This window comes from Hemiscyllium ocellatum, chromosome 20 (genome assembly GCF_020745735.1).
Source record: "Hemiscyllium ocellatum isolate sHemOce1 chromosome 20, sHemOce1.pat.X.cur, whole genome shotgun sequence".
NCBI classification, from domain to species: Eukaryota; Metazoa; Chordata; class Chondrichthyes; order Orectolobiformes; family Hemiscylliidae; genus Hemiscyllium; species Hemiscyllium ocellatum.
Genome location: NC_083420.1, coordinates 38,922,321 through 38,931,843, shown reverse-complemented (window position 1 = coordinate 38,931,843; position 9,523 = coordinate 38,922,321).

Here is a 9,523-nt window from a genome sequence, read left to right as displayed (position 1 = left end):
CCTAACACCATGCATCCTTATCTTATGCAGCAGCCTCATGCGCAGCACCTTGTCAAAGGCCTTTTGGAAATCTCGGTACACCACATCCACTAGGCCCCATGAAATGTCTTCATAGAATTTCAAAAGATTTGTGAAGCATGACCTGCCCTCCATGAACCCATGCTCCATCTGTACAATGGGACAATTTCTTTCGAGATGCCCTGCTATTTCTTGATAATAGAATCAAGCATCTTCCCCACTACAGAGGTTAAGCTCACTGGTCTATAATTCCATATCTTTTGTCTACTTCCCTTTTTTAAATAGTGGTATCACATTTGCTATTTTCCAATGTGCTGGACTGCCCCAGAGTCCAGAGAATGTTGGAAAATTATCACCAGTCCACCTGCTATTTCTCCAGCCATCTTTTTTTAGTTCCTGGGATGCATTCCATCAGGGCTAGGAGACTTATCAATCCTTTGGTCCATTAGCTTACCCAACACTAGCTCTTCCGTAATAATAATTGTTTCCAGATCCTCACCTACCTTCGTCTCTTTATCACTTACTGGCATGTTATTAGTATCGTCCACTGTGAAGACCGATAAAAAGTACCTGTTGAGCCATTTCCTCATATCCCAAAACTAACTGCCCCATCGCATCCGCTAAAGGACCAACATTTATTTAGCCACTCTTCCTCATTTTATATGTTTATTGAAACTTTTGATATCTGTCTTTATATTCTGCAATAGTTTCTTTCTCAGTTTTTTTACTCTTCCTTTTGGCTCTTTTTGTGGCTTTCTGTTGACAACTGACCCTTAGTCCAATCCATCCATGCAGACCAGATATCCCAACCCAGTCTAGTCCTACCTGCCAACACTTGACCCATATCATTCTAAACCCTTCCTATTCATATACCCATCCAAATGCCTTTTAAATGTCGCAATTGTACTAGCCTCCACTACTTCCTCTGGCAGCTCATTCCATACACGGCCCATCCTCTGTGTGAAAAAACTTGCCCCTTAGGTCTCTTTCCCCTCTCACCCTAAACCTATGCCCTCTACTTCTGGACTCCTTCACTCCTATCCATGCCCCTCATAATTTTGTAAACCTCGATAAAGTCACCCCTCAGCCCATGACACTACAGGGAAAACAGCCTCAGCCTGTTCAGCTTCTCCCTATAGTTCAAATCCTCCAACCCTGGCAACATCCCTGTAAATTTTATCTGAACCCTTTAGAGTTTCACAGCGTCTTTCCAATAGGAAGGAAAGATTCTGGGTAATCCAAGATGGAGGATGGTAAAAATTTCTGGCTGTAAGAGCTGCTCCTTTTTTTGAGGTATTTTAGGTGCAGGAGATGATTTCCTCAAATTCTAGGAGCAGCAATTACTGTTTTATTTGCTGTTGCATTGTTTTGGAACTTTGAAAAAAAAAAGTCAAAACAACAGCAGTTTTAAAAGGGAGAAGAACAGACAAAGGAAGCACATGGTGAGGACAGTGCAGGAGACAGAGAGAGAATCTGCACAGTTATTGCCTTTGCTGTTTTTGAATTCATGTGCCGCTGGACATCGGAGTGCATCTGGGAAAATTAACAAACAGTGAATTTCACAACTAATCTTGGAGGAACTGGTTTGGGCAAAGTTCACAACATAGAATCAGATAAGTTAATTGTGGTTTTAAGTCTGTCCAAGAGAAAGGCTGCATTAGTGAGTACAGTGGGTCCTTTCTTGATTATATGTTTTTGGAGATATGTCTCTTGATTAAACTTAAAATATAAGACATGGCTATTAACCTAACCTGGTGCAGTGTTTTGTAGAGGAATAAGACGGTGTTATTTTCTGGGTCTGTAGATTGTGAAGGAGCAAAAATGGCCTTTGCAGTGATATGTACTTCTTGTCAGATGTGGGAGTTTAAAGAGAGTTTAAGGATTACTGCGGATTATATCTGCCATAAATGCTGTTGGATGCGAATCTTATCAGATCGAGTGGATCGGTTGGAGAGACAGATAGAAGTGATGAGGAATTTACAACAGCAACAGTATATGATGACTGGCAGTTATGGGGGGGGGGGGGGGGGGGGGGGAGTGTCTCAGATACAATCACATAGATGGGTTAACTCCAGGAAGGGTAAGAGAGGTAGGCACTTAGGACAGGAGTCTTTTGTGGATATACCCATTTCAAACAGGTATGCTGTTTTGGAAAATGCAGGGGGTGATGGATTCTCAGGGGAACGTAGCATGAACAGCCAGGTTTCTGGTATTGAGACTGGCTCTAATGCAACGAAGGGTACGTCGGCTTCCAAGAGGTCAATTGTGTTAGGGGATTCTGTCGTCCGAGATACAGACAGACGTTTCTGTGGCCAGCAGAGAAAAAGCAGAACGGTGTGTTGTTTCCCTGGTGCCAGGATCAAAGATGTCTCAGAGAGGGTGCAGAACATTCTCATGAGGGGCCAGGGGCCAGCAAGAAGTCATTGTCCACATTGGAACCAATGATATAGGAAGGGAAAAGTTGAGATTCTGAAGGGAGATTACAGAGATTTAGGCAGAGATTTAAAAAGGAGGTCCTCAAGAGTAGTAATATCTGGATTACTCCCAGTGCTACAAGCTAGTGAGGGCAGGAATAGGAGGACAGAGCAGTTGAATGCATGGCTGAGGAGCTGGTATATGGGACAAGGATTCACATTTTTACATCATTGGAATCTCTTTTGGGGTAGAAGTGACCTCTACAAGAAGGACTGATCGCACCTAAATTGGAAGGGGACTAATATACTAAATTTGCTAGAACTGCTTGGGAGGATTTAAACTAATAAGGTGAAGGGGTGGGACCCAGGGAGATAGTGAGGAAAGAGATCAATCTGAGACTGGTACAATTGAGAACAGAAGTGAGTCAAACAGTCGGGCAGGCAGGGACAAGGTAGGACTAATAAATTAAACTGCATTTATTTCAATGCAAAGAGCCTAACAGGGAAGGCAGATGAACTCAGGACATGGTTACGGACATGTGACTGGGCTATCATAGCAATTAGAGAAATATGGCTCAGCGATAGGCAGGACTGGCAGCTTAATGTTCCAGGATACAAACGCTACAGGAAGGATAGAAAGTGAAGCAAGAGAGGAGGGGAGGTAGCATTTTTGATAAGGAATACCATTACAGCTGTGCTGAGGGAGGATATTCCCAGAAACACATCCAGGGAAGTTATTTGGGTGGAACTGAGAAATAAAAGGGATGATCACCTTATTGGGATTGTATTATAGACCCCTTAATAGTTAGGGGGAAATTGAGAAACAAACTTGTAAGGAGATCTCAGATATCTGTAAGAATAATAGGGTAGATATGGTAAGGGATTTTAACTTTCCAAACATCGACTGTGACTGAGCTGAAAATGTGTTCCTGAAGAAGGGCTCATGCCCAAAACGTCGATTCTCCTGCTCCTTGGATGCTGCCTGACCTTCTACACTTTTCCAGCAACACATTTTCAGCTCTGATCTCCGGCATCTGCAGTCCTCACTTTCTCCTATCGACTGGGACTGCCATAGTGTTAAAGGTTTAAATGGAGAGGAATTTCTTAAGTGTGTGCAAGACAATTTTCTGATTCAGTATGTGGATGTACCTACTAGAGAAGGTGCAAAACTTGACCTACTCTTGGGAAATAAGGCAGGGCAGGTGACCTAGGTGTCAATAGGGGAGCACTTTGGGGCCAGCGACCATTATTCTAATCGTTTTAAAATAGTGATGGAAAAGAATAGACCAGATTTAAAAGTTGAAGTTCTAAATTGGAGAAAGGCCAATTTTGATGGTGTTAGGCAAGAACTTTCGAAAGCTGATTGGAGGCAGATGTTTGCAGGTAAAGGGATGGCTGGAAAATGGGAAGCCTTCAGAAATGAGATAACAAGAATCCAGAGAAAGAATATTCCTGTCAGGGTGAAAGGGAAGGCTGGTAACTATAGGAATGCTGGATAACTAAAGAAATTGAGGGTTTGGTTAAAAAAAAGAAGGAAGCATATGTCAGGTATAGACAGGGTAGATCGAGTGAATCCTTAGAAGTGTATAAAGGAAGTAGGAGTATACTTAAGAGGGAAATTAGGAGGGCAAAAAGGGGGCAGGAGATAGCTTTAACAAATAGAATTAAGGAGAATCCAAAAGGTTTTTACAAATGTATTAAGGACAAAGGGTAACCAGGGAGAGAAGATCAACAAAGCAGCCTTTGTGTGGAGCCACAGAAAATGGGGGAGATACTAAATGAATATTTTGCATCAGTATTTTACTGTGGAAAAGGGTATGTAAGATGTAGTATGTAAGGAAATAGATGGTGACATCTTGCAAAATGTCCAGATCACAGAGGAGGAAGTACTGGATGTCTTGAAACGGTTAAGGTGGATAGATCCCCAGGACCTGATCAGGTGTATCCGAGAATTCTGTGGGAAGCTAGAGAAGTGATTGCTGGGCCTCTTGCTGAGAAATTTGTATCATCGATAGTCACAGGTGAGGTGCCGGAAGTCTGGAGGTTGGCAAACATGGTGCCACTGTTTAAGAAGGGCGGTAAAGACAAGCCAGGGAACCATAGACTGGTGAGCCTGACCTCAGCGGTGGGCAAGTTATTGGAGGGAATCCTGAGGGATAGGATGTACATGTATTTGATAAGGCAAGGACTGATTCGGGATAGTCAACATGGCTTTGTGTGTGGGAAATCATGTCTCACAAACTTGATTGAGTTTTTTTGAAGAAGTAACAAAGACGATTGATGAGGGCAGAGCAGTATATGTGATCTATATGGACTTTAGTAAGGCGTTCAACAAGGTTCCCCATGAGAGACTGATTAGCAAGGTTAGATATCATGGAATACAGGGAGAACTACCATTTGGATATAGAACAGGCTCAAAGGTACAAGACAGAGGGTGTTGGTGGAGGGTTGTTTTTTCAGTTTGGAGGCCTGTCACCAGTGGAGTGCCAAAAGGGTCGGTGCTGGGTCCTCTACGTTTTGTCATTTTCAAAAATGATTTGGATGCGATCATAAGAGGTACAGTTAGTAAGTTTGCAGATGACACCAAAATTGGAGGTGTAGTGGACAGCGAAGAGGGTTACCTCAGATTATAACAGGATCTGGACCAGATGGGCCAATGGGCTGAGAAGTGGCAGATGGAGTTTAATTCAGATAAATGCAAGGTGCTGCATGTTGCGAAAGTAAATCTTAACAGGACTTATAATGGTAAGGTCCTAGGGAGTGTTGCTGAACAAAGAGACTTTGGAGTGCAGGTTCATAGCTCCTTGAAAGTGGAGTTGCAGGCTAACCAGTCTCCCATGCAGAATCTTGTTGAACGCCTTACTGAAGTCCATGCAGATCACATCTACCACTCTGTCCTCATCAATCCTCTTTGTTCAAAAAACTCAATCAAGTTTGTGAGACATGATTTCCCACACATAAAGCCATGTTGACTATCTCTAATCAGTTCTTGCCTTTCCAAATACATGTACATCCTGTCCCTCAGGATTCCCTCCAACAACCTGCCTACCACCGATGTCAGGCTCACTAGTGTGGTAATGTCATTTCTTATGGTGATGTCATTCCCTGTTCTTTTTCTCAGGGTAGCCCATAAACCCACTAACACACTAAAACTACAGCTAATGAACTTGAAAGACCATATACAGATAACAAGCAAAACTATTGTAATTTTCAAAAAACCTTGCAAGAACTGTAATAAACACTACATTGGACAAGTAAGTAGAAATCTAGCCACAAAAAGACATGACCCACTCTCAGGAGTATTCTTACATACGGATGAGGAATGACACCACTTTGACTGGGACAACACATCCGTCCCAGTACAAAAGAGAGACGTGCACAAGAATTCCTAGAAGCACGGCATTCCCACCAGAACTCTATCAACAAACACATTGACTTGACCCCATTTACCACCCCTTGAGAAAAAGATCAAGAAATGACATCACCATAGGAAATGATGTCACCACAGGAAATGATGTCACCAACCCAAGGAACCCCAAACATATAAATAGAAAGCGAGCGACACCATGTGTGCTTCATTTGGTGGCTCACTAAAGATGTTTCCTAGTATGGTGATGAATTGTCTCAAAAATGAACCTTCCAGTTCAGAGAGTAAACCTACATCCAGGGATGCCTTGGTTAAATAAAAACAGATGGATTGGAATGACAGGTAAGAATGGTTGTATCATCGGGAGAGAAATGATGCAGAAACTGGATAAATGGAATAGAGTCTTCGTAGGGACTGGTAGGTGAAGAAACCCAACTGAGCTTACTGTGGAAACAGTGGATTCATGGTAAATATTGATTTTAGTTATCCCCAAAAATGGTGGTTGGAAGGCCAGGAAGAGTTAGAGATATTCCAAATGAATGGAACACAAGGGTGGTAATCAAAGGTCAATGAAATTCCTCAGCTCAGAGCAAGAGCAAGAACCAGTACCATCACATTATCAACGTGAAAAAGAAATGATAGAGGGGATATGAAAAGGCTAGGATCCTCACAGAAACCCATTAAAACACTTCCTATTTGAAGGATGTCAGTGGAGTTCAAGGAAAAGTTGTTCACTTCAAAATCATTTATATAAATGATGAAAAGCAGTGGACCCAACACCACTGGTCACATGCCTCCAGTCTGAAAACAACTGTTTAAAAAAACAACAATTTTGCATCCAATTGACTAGCTCCCCTGGATTCTGTATGATCTTATCTTGCAGAACCCTGTCAAATGCCTTGCTTAAGTCCATATAGACAACATCTACTGCTCTACCATCATTAATCTTTGTTGTTTCTCCAAAAGAAACTCAATCAGTTTAATGAGACATTTCCTGACACAAAGCCAATGTTGATGATTGTTAATCATTCCTTGCCTTTCCACATGCATCTACAAGTGGGTTGATACTAAAACCTTTGCTAAGGATAAGGAGGAAAAAGATAGAGAATAATACATTTGTAACTTTTCTTAATTCTTAGAAAAGGTCAGATCTGCAAAACTGACAGTTTTCCTTTTCACAGATGCTTGCAGAGCAAACAAATGTTTCCAGTTTTTTCTACTTTACTACTTGGTTATTTCATGAGTGTAGAGCCAGAGGATGTAGATAGGAGTCTAAGTTAATATTTTATGGTAGTGTTCACGAGTGAGGGATAATATTGGTAGAGATATCAAGGTGAAAGACTGACATATGCAAACAAGCTACCACAGACTGAGAGAAAGCTCATCTGGCAGGCTTTGAAGTAGGTAATTCTCCCTGGCTGGATGAAAGCTGTTGTGTGAGGGAAGGAAGGAAATAGCAGGGGTGACAACAATAATTTTCAACTTCTTTCTGATCACAGGAGGTACCAGAGGGCTGGAAGACAGTATGGTCCTATTATTTAGATAAGATTACTTAGTGTGGAAACAGGCCCTTTGGCCCAACAAGTTCACACTGACCTGCTGAAGCATGACCCACCCAGATGCATTTCCCTACATTTACCCCTTCACCTAACACTATGGGCAATTTAGTGTAGCCAATTCACCTAACCTGCACACTTTTGGATTGTGAGAGGAAACAGGAGCCACGGCGAAAACCCATGCAGACATGGGGAGAATGTGCAAACTCCACAGTTGTCTGAGGCAGGAATTGAACCTGGGTCTCTGGTGCTGTGAGGCAGCAGTGCTAACCACTGTGCCACCCACCTTCAAGAAGGTATCAAGCAAAAAATCAGGCAACTACAGGCTGGTGAGTTGATCCCAGTGATGGGGCAACTATTGGAAGCAATTCTGAGGGATAGCATTAATCTGCATTTAGATAGGCGGAGATTAATCAGGAACAGTCAGCATGATTTTGTTAAGGAGTCATGTCTGACCAACTTGATTAAATTTTTCAAATTCAAAAGGTGTGTAGGTAAGGGCAATACTTTTTGATGTAGTCTCCTTGGAATTCAGCAAGACTTCTGGGAAGATCCTGCAAGCCTGATAGTGAAGGGCCCATAGGATCCAAGAAAATATAGCTAATTGGATCCATAATTGGCTGAATGGCAGCAAGTAGAAGGTGATGGTCAAGGGGTATTTTTGTGACTGTGTTCTGGAATCCACATTATTGGAGGGATGTCATTGCACAGAAGCAGGTGCAGAGATTTACCAGAATGGGCCGGTGAAGTTTAGTCATGAGGGATTGGATGGTCTGGGCTGTTTTCCTCAAAGTAGAGGAGACTGAGGGTGGATATGATTTGAGATGTATCACACTAAGGGGCATAGAAAGGGTAGACAGGAAGAAATGTTTCTCATTGGTAGAGGTATCAATGACAGTGGGCATAGATTTAATGAAAGTGCAGGAGACTTAGCCAAAAGGTGGCAGAAGTATGAAAGATTTGGAGGGATATAGGTCAAACACAAGCAGTGAGACTAGTTTAAGTTGGGAACATGCTCAGTGTGACTAGTTTGACTGAAGGATCTACTTCTGTAGTGTATGACTCTCTGATCTGGCACCCTCTGCATGTAAGGGTGGTAGAAGCAAAAACTCAACGTTGAAATAGCATTTAGGTATACATTTGCAATGCCAACACATAGGGCAGTGTGGTGGCTCAGTTGTTAGCAGTGCTACTTGACAGCGCAAAGGACCTGGGTTTGATTCCACCTATGTTGAGTTTGCACATTTTCCCTGTCTGTGTGGGTTCCTCCCACAGTCCAAAGATGTGCAGGCTAGGTGAATTGGCTGTGCTAAATTGCCCATAGTGTTTAGGGATGTGTAGATTAGGTGCATTAGTCAGGGCTAATTACAGGATAACAGTAAGGGAATGGGTCTGGGTGGGTTACTCTTTGGAGGGTCAGTGTGGACTTGTTAGGCTGGAAGGCCTGTTTCCACACTGTAGGGATTCTATGGACAACAGCATACAGGGCCAAGAGCTAGAAAATAGGTAGAGAATAGTTAAGTTGTTGATTTTTGACTGGTACTGACTTGATTCATTGAAAATCCATTTTCTATGCTGTAGACCTCTCTGACTCAATGCTGGTCAGAGAAAGATACACATTTAAGAGCAACATATTAAAAAGCACAAACTACAGTATTGTCATGTTTTAATTGCTAACACTTTTTTTCCTTGGGTCAGAGAATATGGACTGCAATACACTTTGTCTGGAGATTTGAGCACACAATCCTTAATCAATGATTACTCAGTCCAACGTCCCACCCACCTGGCCATACTAAACCAAAATGCAACCTTTACCAGTCCCGAGGGTGCACAAGCTCCCAGTACACTGATAAGGAACTAATGTACTATTAGAACTCTTTTTTTTGTGGTTGATCTAATTTGTCCCCTCAAAATAAAGGATTCCACCCCATTATTCAAAACAAGTTATTGCATCTTTGTCACAAAGCTGTTTGTGGGGGTTTGCTGCGCAGTTTGATTTACTACACATGCTAGATAACATAGTCGACTCAGAAAGACGTTATATAACTGTACTCCTCTGTAATTTCTCAAAAATAAACCCTGAATTTACTGAATACGAGAGATAAATTAAGGAATAGCCAAAAAGATGCCAGGATACGGGTTAATCTCTCCACCAGCTGCAGGACAAT